The following is a 19,985-nucleotide window of genomic DNA, read 5'->3' on the forward strand; positions in this document are numbered from 1 at the left end:
CTGGAATAACACACTACATGATGTACATTTCTCTTTGTAAAGACCGATGATGTCAGCACCCTATAAATACAGCAGGAGAAGGAAAACCACCCAGTAATGCGAATAGCGCGGGGGTGGTGGGGGGCTGGAGGTGTGCATGTGTGCAATTCTCTTTGAAAGAGATGTCCCATTTGACAACTGAAATAACACACTACATGATGTACATATCTCTTTGTAAAGACTGATTATGTCAGCACCTTATAAGTACAGAAGGAGAAGGAAAACCACCCAGTAATGTGAATAGAGCGCTGGGGGGGGGGGGGGGCTTGAGGTGTGCATGCATGCAATTCTCTTTGAAAGAGATGTCCCTTTTGACAACTGGAATAACACACTACATGATGTACATTTCTCTTTTTAAAGACTAATGATGTCAGCACCCTATAAGTACAGCAGGAGAAGGAAAACCACCCAGTAATGCGAATAGCGCGCTGGGGGGGCTGGAGGTGTGCATGTGTGCAATTCTCTTTGAAAGAGATGTCCCTTTTGACAACTGGAATAACACACTACATGATGTACATTTCTCTTTGTAAAGACTGATGATGTCAGCACCCTATAAGTACAGCAGGAGAAGGAAAACCACCCAGTAATGCGAATAGCGTGCTGGGGGGGCTGGAGGTGTGCATGTGTGCAATTCTCTTTGAAAGAGATGTCCCTTTTGACAACAGGAATAACACACTACATGATGTACATTTCTCTTTGTAAAGACTGATGATGTCAGCACCCTATAAGTACAGCAGGAGAAGGAAAACCACCCAGTAATGTGAATAGCGTGCTGCGCTAATGTGTCTTTCTCAAGTGTCATAGCATAGATAGGTAGGGGTTTGAATCCTGCCAATGCTCAGTGTGTGTGTGTTGGGGGTGTGCATGTGTACAATTCTCTTTGAAAGAGATGCCCCTTTTGACAACTGGAATAACACACTACATGATGTACATTTCTCTTTGTAAAGACTGATGATGTCAGCACCCTATAAGTACAGCAGGAGAAGGAAAACCACCCAGTAATGTGAATAGTGCTGGGGGGCTGGAGGTGTGCATGTGTGCAATTCTCTTTGAAAGAGATGTCCCTTTTGACAACTGGAATAACACACTACATGATGTACATTTCTCTTTGTAAAGACTGATGATGTCAGCACCCTATAAGTACAGCAGGAGAAGGAAAACCACCCAGTAATGCGAATAGCACTTGGGGGCTGGAGGTGTGCATGTGTGCAATTCTCTTTGAAAGAGATGTCCCTTTTGACAACTGGAATAACACACTACATGACGTACATTTCTCTTTCTAAAGACTGATGATGTCAGCACCCTATAAGTACAGCAGGAGAAGGAAAACCACCCAGTAATGCGAATAGCGCGCTGGGGGGGCTGGAGGTGTGCATGTGTGCAAATCTCTTTGAAAGAGATGTCCCTTTTGACAACTGGAATAACACACTACATGATGTACATTTCTCTTTGTAAAGACTGATGATGTCAGCACCCTATAAGTACAGCAGGAGAAGGAAAACCACCCAGTAATGCGAATAGCACACTGGGGGGGCTGGAGGTGTGCATGTGTGCAATTCTCTTTGAAAGAGATGTCCCTTTTGACAACTGGAATAACACACTACATGATGTACATTTCTCTTTGTAAAGACTGATGATGTCAGCACCCTATAAGTACAGCAGGAGAAGGAAAACCACCCAGTAATGCGAATAGCGCGCTGGGGCTGGAGGTGTGCATGTGTGCAATTCTCTTTGAAAGAGATGTCCCTTTTGACAACTGGAATAACACACTACATGATGTACATTTCTCTTTGTAAAGACTGATGATTTCAGCACCCTATAAGTACAGCAGGAGAAGGAAAACCACCCAGTCTGGAGTGCAATTGGGGTGCTGGAGGTGTGCATGCGTACAATTCTCTTTGAAAGAGATGTCCCTTTTGACAACTGGAATAACACACTACATGGTATACATTTCTCTTTGTAAAGACTGATGATGTCAGCACCCTATAAGTACAGCAGGAGAAGGAAAAACCACCCAGTAATGTGAATAGCATGCTGCTGTAATGCATCTTTCTTAAGTGTCATAGTATAGATATTTAGGGGTTTGAATCCTGCCAATGCTCAGTGTGTGTGTGTGTGTTGGGGCTGTGCATGTATATAATTCTTTTTGAAAGAGATGTCCCTTTTGACAACTGGAATAACACACTACATGATGTACATTCCTCTTTGTAAATACTGATGATGTCAGCACCCTATAAGTACAGCAAGAGAAGGGAAACCACTCAGTAATGTGAATAGTGCGCTGTGCTACTGGGTCTCTCTCAAGTGTCATAACATAGTTAGTTAAGGGTTTGAATCCTACAAAAGCATGTGCGTGTTTGTCACACAGTTTGTCAACGTGTGGTTGTTTTTGCTTTTATTATTGTATGACATATAATTATAACAGTAAGTGCAATGCACACATCAGGTATGTGTGTGCCACATACAGATATATACCTGTGACCTTCAATAGTTCCTATGTGTGAAGCCCACCTCATATGACTACAGTTTTTTCCTATGCCAGCCTGTCCTGCAGATTCCCAGACTGTACGCCATACATGTATGTTGTTGACAATGCAGGCTACTGCAGTGATCTGTGTCCTAGGCCAACTGGGTGACACACACTCATGAAAGCTGTGATATATTAAAGTGGGTGAGGGTTCATGTCTGGAGTATATGTTACACATGTTATAACACAGCAAAGTCTGTGAGTAATGGACATCCAGTGTAGGTGTATGGCAACAGTTGCTGATATGCATAAAGACACCTTCTTGCTTAGGCGATACACCAAGGGACTGCACAATACCTTTGGAAATGTGAATATTACAGGATAGACAAGAAAACACTTGGCCATATGTACACACCATTACCTGTTCTACATGATGGGTGCTGCCACCTACATGGTACTACTGGAATACTATGTTAAGTACATGCTGATGACAAAGTTACAGTTGCATTATAGTAATAGAGCATGGTTTGGGCAACAGGTATCTATCTGTATGATACCCTTTTGCTGGTCATGTGTGTCATGTGCAGACTACATTCTAGGCCACGGTATACATTTCCAGTCGATGATGAACATATTGCTAGTGTGTTGGCATATACGTGAGACTGCTATATGCCAAACAGTGTTCTTCCCAGGGATGTGTGGGGCTCAGTAAGAATGGCTACTGGTATAGTGTAGTACTGCAGTGATATCACTGACTCTGGGTTTCCTATATCTATGTATCAGTTGAGGATACATCATGTAATAGGTTCATAGGTTCATACTAGGCTATCTGCCCTAGGGCAGTTATAAGCCTAGCCAGACTTTGTTTGTCTTTCGCCACCCATTTTAAATGTATTTTCATATGGCCTTTTTCCAGGTTAGCATACTCAGCCTCTGTGTAACAGTGACACAGAAGTGAAACCCGAGGTAAATCTACAATCTCCCATACACTCAGCAACAGTCCTCTTGCAGAGAGTCATTAAGGGACTCTCCCTAACGTGGACTGTGATTTTATTCCAGAGTGAAGGGAGCCTCTGGGTTATGAATCTGTCCCTCCAGCATGTCCTATTTATGTAAGTGCTAAGGTGCAAGTGTCACGAGCGCATAGCTCCATGGAAATTGGATTTTCTGAAGAGCAGCATGTCCATTAATTCCAGGTTGGACATGGTTCTATATATCAGGCATCTGTTGGAGCCCTTTGATCCCCTTGGTGGGGTACTTTTGTGGACTTTCCAGTTGCTGCAGGACAGGTCTCTGGTAAGGTACACCACAAAAGGGTCATTGTACTCAATTATGGGCCTGATGAGAGATGACTGAAGAGGCACGATGACCTCCCGTGATCTAGCTGTGAATCCCTTCATGATTAGGTGGCCTATATAAACTGTCTGTGTAACCACTACAACCATGTGGTTGTCAAATGAGAGTTTGCTATCAACTCGGGTCCCCAGGTCCCTAATCATGTGTACAGTACTTAATGGTCCAGGTAGGCTGTGTTGAACACCTTCCCCTCATCACTGGCCTTGGTGACTGTTTCAAAGACATCGACCAGGTATAAGAGGCAGGATGTGCCCTCAACAAAACCAAACTGGGTAGGATCCAGTGTCTGTAGGTCCCCAATAGCTTTATTTATGAGGTCTATGATGATCCTTTCCATAGCTTTGCAGACCAAGCTAGTCAGGCATATGGGGTGATAGTTTCCAGGATCCATTGAGGCACCACCTTTGTGGAGAGGGACCACTGTTGCTGTACGCCACTCCTTGGGTACATATCCTGTAGTAAGGCTGGGATTGAACAGTAGTTTTATGTTTGTGTTTAGTTCTTGTTGGAGTTCATGTAGGATGCAGCCTGGGACACTGTCTGCTCTCATTGATGCTGTGTTTTTGCTTTGGAGAGGTCAACTAAGCATCTCAGATGTCAGGGGGACATCACTCTGCTGGGATATATATTTGACCTTGTGATGGGGAGGGGAGTGAGATGTTTGTGCTGAACCTGTCAGCAATGATGTTAGAAATGTATGTGGCTTAGGTGTATTCCTTGTCATTTAGGACAACTTCGGAGCATATCTGGTAATTCCCACCCAGATTCCTAACATAAGTAAAGAAAGCCTTGTGATTATCCTTTGTGTCTTGTGCAATATTTCTCTTGAAGCTGGCCTTAGACGATTTTATGAGTGCCCATAATGTTTTCAAAATACTGATCAGAGATGCCTTCCCTTTCTGGGATATTGCTCGATCATGTAGTAGCTTCCTCCTTCTATTGTTTTCTGTTATGTGGCTGGGGTCCACCAGAAAGGATGCCTGTCTTTGGAGGATTGGGTCATGGTTATATTTGGAATTGCATGATCTGTGCATTCCTGAAGGTGTTCATAGAATGCTTTTATAAAGGATTCAGCAGCGTGGGCCATATTTTCCACAGGCCCAGGGGCTTTGAAGGATTCCACCTCTGTCTCAGTTTTGAGGTGTGTGGAATTTGCTTTAGACAACTTTTTCACTGTGGTTTCTGGGCGGGGGCTGGGGTTGGTATGTGAATATACAGTGATATTACTCTATGGTATGATCTTATCAGTGAGGGATACACTTCTGGTCTGGAGCATAGAGTCCCCATATTGGTGATGATCAGGTGCAGTATGTTGTCCCCTCTTGTGGGAGTGGTAACAAGTTGTTCCATAGCATTTGAGTTTATGAATTCTAGGAACCTTTGGCCTAGGGTGTTGGAGCTACAGTCTATGTGTGGGTAGATGATGTTGCCCAATATAATGTTGTTTGGCGACACCTTCATATTTACATGTGTTCATAAGTAGGCCAAGTGGGTTACCTGGGTTTAGGAGGATGACCTGTAGCAGGCTATGAACTGGAAGGCAGTTTTACCCACTGTTAGTTGCACGTGGATAGTCTGTGATGCTTCATGCTGTGGCACCAACCTGGGGGTGTGGGTATCCTTGACATCTATTGATACTCATCCTCCTTTCGTAGTTAGTTCCATGTTTTGGGGCTGTAAAGCATGGTATGAGGTGTAACCTGGTAGTGCTAGGGTGCTCTTGGGAGCCTTGAACCAGGTTTCTGTTACTGCACAGATATCAACATTCTCCATGCTGAGTAGAGTTTGGACTGCATGCATCTTGCGGTTTAGATGTCTGGCATTGAGTATCATTACTTCCAGTTTCTTATCCCCTGTGATACCTATGTAGGTGGGTTTGTGTTTTCAGCCTTACAACCAGAATGCAAACATGTGCAGACATTACACTTTTGGAATTAACACTGGTGTATAAAACACTACAATGACAATCATACTGTTAATGCATCAGGCATGCTGGGATATACCCACATTGATATCATTACACTGTACTCTAAACAACATGATAATATTACTACAGTGCTATGTAGTCACCCTGTGCATCAGCACCATGCTATCCGGTTCCTGCATCATTGTTACAGATTGCAGGAGGTGGCACAGTTTCATCATATGCACAGAGTGTGTACTTGGTATGCCAGAGTCTGCCATTGACACATCCAATCAACATGTATGTGTGTGTGTGTTAGTGAGGGACAACAGTACAAAATGGGGCAATGTCGATGCGGTGCATGTGTGTATGTGTTAGCCCTAGGTGTTAGCATTATGCATGTGTGTATGCATGCACACAGTTCCACCACATGGCTGCCATATACGGGTGTTTGTGGACACAGACTGTACCTGCCAGGTCATACAGATCACTGTCTCTGGCCATGGACACAGTACCTGTGCCTGGCAGGGGTGCTACGGACAGTATCAGGTACTAAGCCAGACTGGGTACTGTCATCAGAAGCAGTTGGTTGATGACTGGACACATGGCCCTGCTGGGACTGTCCAGAGCCATGTGCACGTGGTCTTCTAGGACGGTCTGATGACAGCACAGACTCAGCATTGCTGGGGCTGGTACTGGCACTATGTGAGCAGCTGCAGGTTTGTTGTCGTCCGCGACGACTGCCAGCTGATGATGTTGCTGGCATATGTCCACGTCAACGCCTCAACCGTCCTGCATTGCCCTGGCTCATGGACATGTAGTTGTGGAACAGATCTAATGTGTCTCCCCAACATCGGTCAATGACCTCGCCGACAGTACGGATGGCAGCCTCAACATCACGCATAGTGTCATTCATAGCAGTGCGATGTGCTCTAAGCTCCCTCAGACCCTGTCTGGTGTACCGTTCCATACGTGCCTGCATTACAGCCCGGAACATAGCTGAGGTTGAAAGACCTCTGTGGGCATGTCTGACAGGGGCAGTATGACCACGGATGCTCCCACAAGAACCCCTGGACATCTGCCTGTGTGGTACCATGCCAGAACTCTGGCCATAGCTGCTGTGAGGGGATGCATGTGCCACTGATACCACATTACCCTGGTCAATGCCCACTGTATGCTGTCCCTCACCTATGGACATTGGTGACAATGGATGTATCGGCAGGATGACTGTGCACATTGATGAGGTTGACTGCTGTGTACTGTCGATTGGCTGACCAACAACAGACCCTGTCACACCTCCCTGTGCCATTACACATGTATCATCATTATCACTATCCCCAGCAGTGGCTTCAGGTTCCCTGCTGCACGGCAACAGAGCAACACCAGAACCTGTGAGAGGAAGACAGGAAACACAGTTTACAATGTGTACACAATGTTACCACAGATGCACACGGGCACATGCACACATGCACACAGGCACATGGGCACACGGGCATACATGCACACACACACATATGCACATGGGCACATGCACACATGCACACATACACACATGCACATGGGCACATGCACACATGCACACATGCACACGGGCACACATGCACACGGGCACATGCATACATGCACAAGGGCACACATGCACACTCATCAGTACAGCAGATACAAACACACACACACCTGCAATCCAACACATGCACAATACTGTTTGAGGGTATTATAAGTATTAATATTATTATTAGAATTAATAGTAGAATTAATAGTATTGTTATTACACACTCACCAGCATGGATTGGCTGCCTTGCTGTTACTCCAGAGGGACCTGCACAAATAAGAGAGTTATTGTCAGTGGCCACAACTGTGCCATTGATACTGTGAGTATGATATGGTACAGTAGTACAACAGTTGGCTTTCACAGGTGTACTGATGATATTCAGAATATCAATCTTGCACAAGAATAGGCAGGATAACAGCTACACACACAGTACACATCTCACACATGCATGAACTACCAGTGCAGAGAACAGTCAACTACAGATATGGCATGTTACCTGCACACTCCATGTCCACATGCTGGGTGGCTCCAGCCTCCATCATGACACATGTCTGTGGATGTTGTTGTTGTTGGGCTGGAGCCACAACACTTAGGAGGAACTCCTCCACTCTGGTGAGGGGGGTGGATAGGTACACCACCACCTGTGGCAAGCTGTTGTCTGTGGATATCAGATGCACGCTGATGGACATTTCTAATTAAATCACTGCAGTGATGGCGTACCTGCTCATATGTCTGGTTATGCATGCCTATGTCATTTACCCGATGGACAAGGTCTTACCACAGTGCAGCCCTCTCCTGCTGGTTCTTGCTGGTCCTGGAAAACAGTGTGGAAAAATCCCGCACCAGGCTCCAGTGTATATCCTCATCCTCTGCAGCTGAATAACAGGGGTTGCGCTGATGCACCATCGCCATGGAAGGAAGGAAAAGAAAAATGTGAGCAAGTAATATGGCACACGTAATACTCTACTGCACTGATATCACTGAACTGCCATATATAGCATCTGTCTGTCTATCAGGGGATACACATGTAAATTACCACATATCACTGCTCAGCTAACAACTGTGTGACAGTGCCTGGCACACTCCATACAACAAACTAGTACACACCAGCACTCGGCACACTGTTTGAGGTACAATGCACAACCTCACACTGGGGGTATGTATCAAACTAATGGATGAAGAATATTGTTATCCCATGCAATGCATGCAATGCACATTTACAGTTTCACTGTTAATCCACCCTAGTCTTTGCTGCCATACCCCTACCTACACCGCAGTCGTACACTGTGAACTACAGCACAACATATGGCAATGTAGTATGTCTGTATCCCAATAACTGACATATCCTTCTCTGGCCTCACACCGAGGACACACACTACCTTGACAGACACAAAGTCATGCTGAGCAATGACACCATTACAGACCTAGCACACAGTCAGTGTCACACTCATTCCACCTCACATAGTTGGTATTGCAATGAGTACATGTGTGTGTGCATTGTCATAGGTAGGTACTATGCTATTGGCCCTGGGCCTATGGCAGAATAGCCTTATGCTACCCTGCCACTTGGGACACATGTAATGTGATTGTACTTGCTCCTGTCAAACAGTTACACAGAGGTGACTCATACGGCATATTACCTATCTCCATAACATTCATCAGGGGTATGTCTGACATCTACTAATAAGGAGCCTTGCTTGTTAATGCTGGGTGGTTTAGTCCAGGGTATGGCTTATTTGTGGATAGGAACCTGTACCTCCAGCATGTGCTCTTACTGCGTTGACAAGGATGAGGGCCATAGGTCATTTAGGCTGGACAGATTGTGAGGTGTTACCATGGCGGTTGGACAACTGGTATGGGTGTGACATAACTCTGTATATCCAGCAGTGGTAACCTCGGTGTAGGTCATATGAAAGGCACTCTATCTATGGTTTTGTCAGTCACTCTGCATAGGGAATGTGTTTGAGGGCATTATCACTCTTTGTTAGGTATGTCTGTGGCCTTTTCCCTTGCTGTAGTTGTCATGGGAGGTGCATACTGTGTAGGACATTGTGAGGTGTAGAGGGGTACACTGACCTACATTTTCCTAGCTGACACACCATTTGTGATGACACGTACCATGTACAGGGATTACAAGACTAGTGTGCCACTGTGAATATCAAAGGGGAGGCTATTGTACACTTGTTTCCCATGTTCTCTTCTGACACCTCCTGCAGTAGGCAGGTGACCACCTATGTGGTAGTTAGTGGTTAAAGTGTTTTGGAATGGGGTATGGTACTCCAGTATCCACACTGGTGTTCAGTCCATGCCTTCGTCACCAGGGACCTGTTGCAGTACCTCTGCCCCCATGTGCCTCTCTCACTCTACATATCTCTCTCTCTCTCTCTATATATATATATATATATATATATATATATATATATATATATATATATTCATATACATACATATCTATAGACATTCATATCTGTCTGTATATGTGTATGTATCTATATATATATATATATATATATATGTATGTGTATCTATTTATCTATACATGTCTATCTATTTATACATACCTATCTATCTATGTATATATATATATATATATATATATATATATATATATATATATATATACATATACATACACATACACACACTACCATACTTCTAATCATCCATTGCTGTACAACCTACATTGTACATTGTACATTGTACTACAGCCTACATTGATATGTGCACATAGCAACCTTCAACTACATATGTATGTCCAGCCTTCACTAACAGTTGCAGTATGTCCCTTGCCCTATGCACATCTTCATATACATATAGATACAGACTGCTAACACATATGGAGGGTTCACATTATGTAGATTATTAGATTATGTAGTTTACATTACCTTTGGTTCTGACAGCTTTTTTGGATGGCTGGTTTGCTGGCTGGCTTGATGGCTTGTTTTTTTTTTTTTTTTTTTTTTTTGGTCTCTTTCTCTGTCTCTCTCTTTCCCTCCAGTGGCTGCAATGATATTATTGCATGTGTGGAGTGGCAGTACATACTGCCTTTGTAGGTATCTGCACATGTGCATGTGATGGCCTCTGCACCAATTGTTGGCCAGCATTTACTAATTGCATGCAGCCTGCTGTGTGGTAATTGCAGTTCTCACTGTGATTTCAGGACAGTGCTATAAAATGTTAGGTTAGGTAGGCGTAGGCATTTCAGTTTAGCAAGGTGGGACCATGCTGGTTTGCTGTGGACACTGTTGTGTCAGTCAAAAGGTTGGTATGTCTCTCATATCTAAGGCTGTGTTGTAGCCACTGAAATGCATGTTGTACTGAAACCTGACTGTTGCTTCTTGCAGTTCATTCTTCTCAGTGTGTATGTTAAGTCACACCTAATAATGCTAACACTAATTACATGGGAGTATGTACTTTCCCGTGGGACTCGTGTATTAACTGGTATACAACAGTAGCTCTTGCAATGTGTTGCTATGGCTTCACTATTTTGCCTTTACATTCACTCCTTGAAGTCCTGATATTTGTCTTTACTGGAATGTGTTGCTATGGCTTTCCTATTTTCCATTTACATTCATTCCTTGTAATGCATGATATATTTCTTTCAGCAGCAATTTCTTATATGTTTGGAGTGGTTTGGTGACACTGCATGCAGTTTGGTGAGGCCAAGGTCTGGGGTTTGACACTTACAAGGGTACCTTATTTTGCTGTTGAGCGCTAGTAGGGCCTTGTACTTTGTACTAACAGTTATGAATATCAGGCACATGCAGTGCTTGTAAACTGCTATACTGTCCTTAGTTTGTTAGATGGCTACATCCTTTGATATTTCTGGGTTGTACTCCTACATGAGGGTGTGCTTGTGGAAGAAATTCTACAGCTATTCGCAGAGTGTGTAACAACAGACAGGCTGATATGCCTGTGTGTTTCTGACACTTCCAGGCCTGAGATACTTTCAGGTATATATTTGACCAGCCTCAGGGAACGGTACATATCAATGGGATACACCCATGATATATTTCAGATATTCTGCAGTTGTGACTGTGGGGTATTTTGAGCATATGTATTACTACACCATTTCTAACATGCAAGTAGTGTCTACTGTAACTTATTGACAGTTACCATTACGTGGGATTCCCCACCTTTTTACCTACTGTTAGTACATTTCACAGAGGGTCAGTGGGGCACAGGTAACATTTTATGACAAATGAAGGACATCCCTGTAAATCAGTCACAGTTGGGATGTCTGGCCTCATACCTATTCAAATATGGTGGTGTTTATCCTGCTCTGATACCGTGTGTGTTTTGTAAGGTGCTACTGTAACATTATTACCTCCTAGCATTGCTGTTTCTCTTATCACACTAATGTAATGCAATTCCACAAGAATTGCCAGTAAACATACAGGGAACAAGCTTTGTATAATGGCCTTCCTATAGTCCCTTTACATTCACTCCTTATATTCCATGATATATTTCTTTCAGCACCATGTTCTTGTATATCAGTTGTGGCTTAGTGGTAAGTTATGCAGACTAGCAGTCCTATGTTCGAGACTGACAGGGTAATTTTATTTTGCTGATGAGCAGACTACAGGCCCTGTCATACAGAGTGTCTAAGGCACTTTTAAGCAGTTGTAAGCAGGTTTGCGCTGGTTTGCACGATGCTCACGCATGCGCACAGTGGCTTAGCTATGTGCACACTCGCTTAGTTAAGCACACACAAGCGCGCACCCGCTGACTACTGCTTAAAAGTGCTTAGTCTCGCTAACACCCGCACTAATTTCTTTTAAAGAAAAGAAAATGGGAAGATAGGAAAGTGGTGAAAAAGGGGGCACAAAGAGGGTAGGACAGTAGGAAAACAAGCTCAGGATTTGCAGGAAGGATGTAGGGAAGGCCCATAGCTGCCCATTTCTTTATCGGCAACAGCTGTGCATATGTGTGTAATTTGGTGTGAAATTTGAAACCTTCCACCCCTGAGAGAGGGGTGAGGACAACAAAATATGTTGTACAGCCAATTTTAATTATCAGTTGACATGTCCAGCAGACATGTCTGCAAAATGGGAAGCTATGTATGGGGCATAATTTTTTTGTGGGAAAAGAGTGCCCTTTTTTTTTTTTCAGGTGAGAGTGGAATGTGAGGTACTGGAAGGAGGTATATTTGGGGAGGTAGGCTGGGGAGGTTAACAGACAAGACAAACAAGATGCATACAGGGGCGGAGTATGACACATGTTGGGGGTACACAATTGACGGGGATGGATGTTTGGATATCGCGAGCCCATGAGCCCACAGATGGCAACAGTGGAACTGAGATCCCCACCCATGGGCAGTTACAACTGCACCTTCACTGCCCAGGACGGAGCTGTGCTGGGAGCTGTATAGGATGGGCAGGCACACCCGTGAGTTGTGCCACCCTCGCCTCAAGCTGGCATAGGGGTTCAAGCACAGAATGCCTGATCTCGCTACGCACCACAGACCAGACACTTTGGAGGGTGAGTGGACGTTCTCCTCCGGCCACGCTTGCAGAGGGGGGACGAGCCCCATCCCCTGCCGTGCTTCCACCCGAACATGGCACAGGGCCACCAGAGGAGGTTACGGCCTGGGCACTGATGACAGGTGCACTTGCCAGCTGAGGTGGGAGAGGTGGGTCTGCTGGAACCCGCCTTCCCTGTTGTCCTATGTTTATCAGTATTTTATGACATTTTGGGTTAGTAACAAACAACACCATTCAAAATTAGTTGTAACAGCATGCATCAGTATTCCCATTAACCAAACACCCATGAATTCCAAACAATGAACAGCAAGCATAACACATGCATATTTAGAACAACAGTACACAAACCAACAGCATGCACAGTTGATTGATGGCAACAGGCCATCAGGTTTGGATATGTGAACAGGGCACATGCATCAACGTACATGCAGATATGTATGAACCAACAGGACAAATGTCCATGGGAATTAATTGTGTATACACATACCCAGTTTAGTGTGGAATGGCATCATTTGTGAAAATGGGGTAGGGTGAAGAAATATTACATTAACAACTTAAACTACCTATGCATATGCTGTACATTCCTAGTAGCTGCAGATATATATCCCCTACATGTCTTTGTACAGAAACTCTATTTCAGACTTGTTTAATGTTTATTTCTGGATTACAGGCTGCATCACTTATCTAATCTTACAGTACTAGCAGAATCTTTAATCTAGGCTTATTTGAACTTTATTAATATGTAACAACACTGAACTCTTTTACAAGCTGTCTCACTTATATTCTATAACAATTCCAGCAAAATAATTACTAACCTGCCTGGTGGCGTAACCTCAACAGCCTATTAGCATAGGCTCACTGATTCATGGAACGGACACCTGCAGCTGTAATATAAATGAAGTAATATTGGAACTTGCATCTCCATAATATAGGCTAGGATAATTTCTTACATACTTAATTACATGGATACTTACTCAGTAGTGGGGCGTTGGGCATTTGCCGGGCCTCCTGTATCCAATGGTTCAGTTGGTCCTGCTTATGTCTCTTCAGGTCCGCATGGTGGTGACGGACCTGTTCACCAGTCCTTGGTATGCCTGTGGCATTGGTGAGATCATGTGCCTACCGGTTCCACGCCTCTGCCTTGTAGGCACCCCAGGGAACCTGGCCCTGCATGAGTTGAGTCTCATGATCATGGACTAGGAGTCAAACCATATATCTGGACTCCTCAACACCCCACCTCTGTGCTCTAAAGTGACTTCCCTCTCCTGCACCTGCCATCGTGACTGAAAATGGATAGCACAATCAGTTATGCTGTGTATTCCCGCCTATGGGGCTTATATATGCCCGTTTTCCCATACTTATCTGTGATTGGCCATTTTGGATATTTATCAGCTTAAGAAAACCTGCTTTGTCATGCTTCTATTTCCATTCATTCCTATATATATGCTAATACTGCATTTCTCAGTACAACTGTCATGGCTTAGTGGTTCAGCACTTTGACTATGGTGTACAGTATCCTGGGTTTGAGCCTGGGCATTGCTTTTTTGTTTTTACTACTGTCTAGACAGGGCAGGAGGTGTGCCTGTGTAAAGGCAGTTTTGATACAGCTTGCTCAATGTTGCCCGCCGGTAAGCCGGTTGGCGAGCTGCGCAGCTCCATGCAAACGGCTTACGTTGGGTAATGCGTTATTTGGCTATGAGCACACATATTACGTTTTGAGAAGTGTTGCTCAGCTACAGGCACTAATTTTAAGCGTGTTAAAGTGGTGCTCAACTCCGGGCATTCATATTACACCTGTTAAACCACTGCTCACCTGCGGGCAGTCATATTACACTTGTTAGACCACTGCTCACCTATGGGCACTCATATTCAGATATGTAAAGCCTTGCTCAGCTATGGGCACTTATACAATTTTTTTATATTTTCTTGTGTTGGATTTCTTCAAAATACATGGCCCATTTCATTACATTTTACTTAAATTATAGTTTTATATATATATATACATACATATATGTCAGGGGATTGTTTCATGCTTATTTAAATAAAAATAGAAAATTATGTTGTGGGCCCTCGAACAGTGACTACCTCCTCTTTGGCCAATGTCTCTACCTCTACACTATTGCTACTTGGCTTAATTTGCAGATTTAGATCTTATATGCTTTACAATGACTGCTAACTGTGACTGAGCGGAGAGCATACCCGCGCAAATGAGCGCAACTACGGGCAAACATTTTTGAAATTATAACAAAAAAAAATTAAACTGCTATTTTTACATTTTACATTACAGTTGGGTTTATAGTCTGTGGGGGCATGTATGGTGTTGTATTCCTTGACATTTCCGCGGACTCGCTCGTGGGAGTTTACTTTCAGGACTCTGACTCTTCTGGTGGTGTGTCCCTTTGCAGAACTCAGCATTCGGACACGCCCCCTACTGTTCTACATGGACCGTGTTAGCCTAGGGTGTGATTCAGCATGCCCTCATGAATATGCATGGCATGCTGACGTCATACTGTTAGACTGCAGCCTCCGTGTAAGACATATTAACTCTTACATGGAGGTTTCGTGAATCCTGCCCAATGTCTAGTGCATTCTATTCCCTGGTAGGTTTTTTTATTTAATTTATTTATTTTTTTACAGAAGCACTTCTTGTTCCTAAGCATACATTGTAAATAATTTTTATTACAAATGTTAAACTTAAGCAACAAAGGATAACTGGCAAATACACACCAAAGCGTCCCAAAAATGAAGTCCTTGTAGTAAGAATAGAAAAATAAGACACTGATGGCTGTAGTATCCAAAAAGGCCTTTACTAGTGCAAAAAACACAAGCGCTTTCACAAACGAGCTTCTTCAGGTGTACTTCAAGTACTACAAATACACACCTTTTATAGAATCAAGTACATCACATGACCTAAAACCTTAATTACAATATTTTAAAAACACATAGCACACTTAAAAACGTGGTTAAAAATACTGCATTAATACTTTTAATACATATATCCAAGACAACATGTCAACAGCAAAAAACAAAAAAAACTATCTTTTCAATGGCCTTCTTCTTAATCTAGGTCTTAAGGGGATACATTCATTGAGACCATGCCCTTCTGTGCTCCTCAACTTAGTAATCCACACTGCTTCTGAGTTTTCAGTCCTATTGTAAATATCACCTTGCCTTAGGCTCTCTTGTATAAGGCTAATAACTCTGAAGCTAAAAACATGTGTTTGATCAGTATTAGTGACATGTTTTGCAAGTGCATTAGTGGTGCTACCTTTCCTGATGTTGTATATGTGTTCCCTAATGTGTTCTCTAAGATGTCTGTCCGTCTTGCCAACGTAAAACATAGAACATGTTCCACATCTGGCAAGATAGACAACATGTCTGGTATCGCAGGTGGCTGAAACATGAAAAAAATAGTCCTTCCCCTGATCAGGATGATAAAAGAACTGACTACTGTCTATATATCCACACCAGTTACAGGATCCACACTGGTTGGTGCCAGAGTGTTCTTTGTCTATTGCATTCTCCCTAGGATAGCATAATCGCCTCTTGAGGGATCTATCATTCCTAAAGCTAATCCTTGGGACAGTATCAATGATGTCAGCTATACTACTGTCTGTCAACAAAACCTGACAATGTTTCTTAATAATTTCAGTGTATCTGTTAACATCAGATGTATATTTCAAACACATTCTAAGTGGATTATTTATAACATCTCCCTTGGGGTTATCTCTATGATGTCTCCTCTGTGAGAAGTAAGGTCTTGCTTCTTTACCTCGCTTCTGAACAGCCATAGGTATATGTTGGGTTAAAATCTTATCATCATAGTCTCGTTCTCTCAAATAACCAGTAACTCTACTCAATTCACAATCAAAATCTACTTCTCTGACACTAAGTCTAGAGGCCCTCATAACTTGATTGGTGACGACATTCTTAAATATATGTGGGGGGTGTGCACTGTTACAATGTAGTAGATGATTGACATGGCAATCCTTCCTATATAATTTCATATAGACTAACCCTGCTGTCTCCCTAACAACTGCCACATCTAAAAAGTCCAACTCCTTATAGGACATCCTATGCGTGAAACGTAAAAACGTGGTGGACTCATTAATGAAAGATAAAAAACTACGAAGACTATCTTCATCTCCATCCCATAAAATAAAAACATCTTCCACAAACCTACGGTAAAACCAAATATACTGTGAAAAAGGACCTTTGAACACATAATCCTCTTCCCAAACTACCATAACTGCATTGGCATAGCTATTGGCACAGGATGTGCCCATAGCCACGCCATTGCACTGTCTGAAGAACTATGTCCAAAAAGAAAAGTATTGTGTCCCAAAACTAACTCTAGGAGAACAATCAATAAATCAACTAGTTCTTTATTAAAAGATGAATGATTAGTCAAAAACTGTCGTATTAAGGTGACCCCAGCTACATTGGGTATCGCAGTAAATAGAGAGACTACATCAAGGCTAACAAACATAAAACCACGGTGTGCAACTCTAGATGAAAAATCATATAAATCCCTGAGGAAATGTTCAGTATCCCTAAGCACATGCTGTATATCATTCAAAAGTGGTCTCAAGTGTTTTTCAATGTATATAGAAATGGACTTGGTGCACCATCCCCTCCCTGAGACAATAGGTCTCATGGGTGGATCTATATGGGATTTGTGCACCTTTGGTAAACCTTGCAAAATAGGTATCAGTGGTTTGGCAGTCAAGAAATAGTCAAACAATTTCCTATCAATAAAACATTGTTGAAAAAGAAGTTTGATACATCCCAAAACATTCTCTATATGACTATTCACTTGTAGAAGAGTTAATTCTTCATAAAATGAGTTATCTGTTAAACTGTCCAACATTTTCCTCTCATAATACCATTTATCAAGTACAACAATGAGTCCACCTTTATCAGCTGGTCTAAAGACAAGACGCTGATCATTCTCCAGTTCCTTTAAAGCATTCATTTCCTGTTTGCTCAAGTTAGAAAATCCATTTCTTTTAGAGTAATTATCTACAGTCATGCATGCATCATATATATCCCTGATGCATAATTTTTCAAAAGCATTGACAATAGGATTGACATTTGGAATGAAAGAGCTAGGTCTAACAAACACATTTGTACTAGTACAACTTTCATTCCCCTTATACATCAATTTCAATGTTAAGTTCCTTGTAAAAGTTTTTATGTCCAAAATCACATCAGCAAAACAAGAACGACTCGTAGGTATGAAAGACAGTCCTTTCTCAAGGACTGCCAATTGATGTAACGTTAAAGAGACACTAGAAAGATTTAAAATCAAACCCCCTGCGCGTTCAAAAATGCTTTCTTTATACTTAACTGGTTTCTCGATGCACTGTCCCACTTCCATTTTCCCCTTGTCTGGCTCCTGCCTCTCGAATGGTCTCTCCTCTGCATGTTCTCTTTCATGGGTAGAGGGAATATTATACAATGCTTCTGTAAAAAATTACTGGATTCCTTATCAAAGACATCTAAAGAATCTAAACCGTTGCTGTGAACTTGCGCTGTGACTGTAAGGGTCTTTCTCCTCGTCACCACATCTCTCGGAGATGAACTCACCGATCGATATATAGACAGTAGTCAGTTCTTTTATCATCCTGATCAGGGGAAGGACTATTTTTTTCATGTTTCAGCCACCTGCGATACCAGACATGTTGTCTATCTTGCCAGATGTGGGACATGTTCTATGTTTTACGTTGGCAAGACGGACAGACATCTTAGAGAACACATTAGGGAACACATATACAACATCAGGAAAGGTAGCACCACTAATGCACTTGCAAAACATGTCACTAATACTGATCAAACACATGTTTTTAGCTTCAAAGTTATTAGCCTTATACAAGAGAGCCTAAGGCAAGGTGATATTTACAATAGGACTGAAAACTCAGAAGCAGTGTGGATTAATAAGTTGAGGAGCACAGAAGGGCATGGTCTCAATGAATGTATCCCCTTAAGACCTAGATTAAGAAGAAGGCCATTGAAAAGATAGTTTTTTGCTGTTGACATGTTGTCTTGGATATATGTATTAAAAGTATTAATGCAGTATTTTTAACCAAGTTTTTAAGTGTGCTATGTGTTTTTAAAATATTGTAATTAAGGTTTTAGGTCATGTGATGTACTTGATTGTATAAAAGGTGTGTATTTGTAGTGCTTGAAGTACACCTGAAGAAGCTCGTTTGTGAAAGCGCTTGTGTTTTTTGCACTAGTAAAGGCCTTTTTGGATACTACAGCCATCAGCGTCTTATTTTTCTATTCTTATTACAAATGTTGTTGAATCAATATTAATTCAGGCTGGTTTTCATAAATTTAAGTTCCCAGCCACTATTATTTTCCCTCCTGAATTTAATGCAAGAAATGTATGAATTCCGATAGGTGATCAGCACTTGATTTTGGTGGCCTATGCACTCCAGCAATTGTTATATCTTCCAGGGTTGTCTCTACTGTAGCGGTGCTATCACTGAATGTGTAATGATCACAGGTCTCATAACAATCTTTAATACCTGATTTTTTTGCTAGACTGTCAATTACAGTAAAAACATTTATACCCTGAGAAAAGTAGTTTCCAGTCATTATGCTTTAACCATGTTTCACAAGCAGTAACAACATCAGTCCTGTGGGAATGCAGTAAATTTTGTAATAAAACACTGTATTATTAATTCTCCTAGCATTAACAAGCATTACAGATATGTCAAATGTTGCTATCAGTGAACTGATATAGTTCTAACCTGGCAAAAATGATGCCTTGTTTTAGCCAAATATTGCTATATATCTGCTGCAAAAAAATGTCTTCCATTGTCTTGACAAGTGCACACCATCCTGTTTAAACACGTGCCCAAAATTTGGCTCAGAGGCTCTACTCATTTCCACATTTTAAAATAGGCCAATTTGTATATAGGTATTTACCCAAAACCTTTTCTCATTCACGCCAATGTGATGACTCGCCTTTCTATTTGTGATTTATGAAACTATGTTCTAACATCTGTATAAACTATGATAATGGGGCTATAAGTTCACTACTACCTGTCAGAGAGGCCTTGAAGATAAGATTATATGTATATCAGCAGGAATAAAAGCTGCTGCATACTGCCTTATATTAAGACATTCTGAAGCTCTACTCACATCCTGCCCAAGAATTATATCTTTGCTCTGAGT

This window comes from Protopterus annectens, chromosome 2.part1 (assembly GCF_019279795.1).
Source record: "Protopterus annectens isolate FY-2018-M chromosome 2.part1, PAN1.0, whole genome shotgun sequence".
In the NCBI taxonomy this organism is placed as follows: Eukaryota; Metazoa; Chordata; order Ceratodontiformes; family Protopteridae; genus Protopterus; species Protopterus annectens.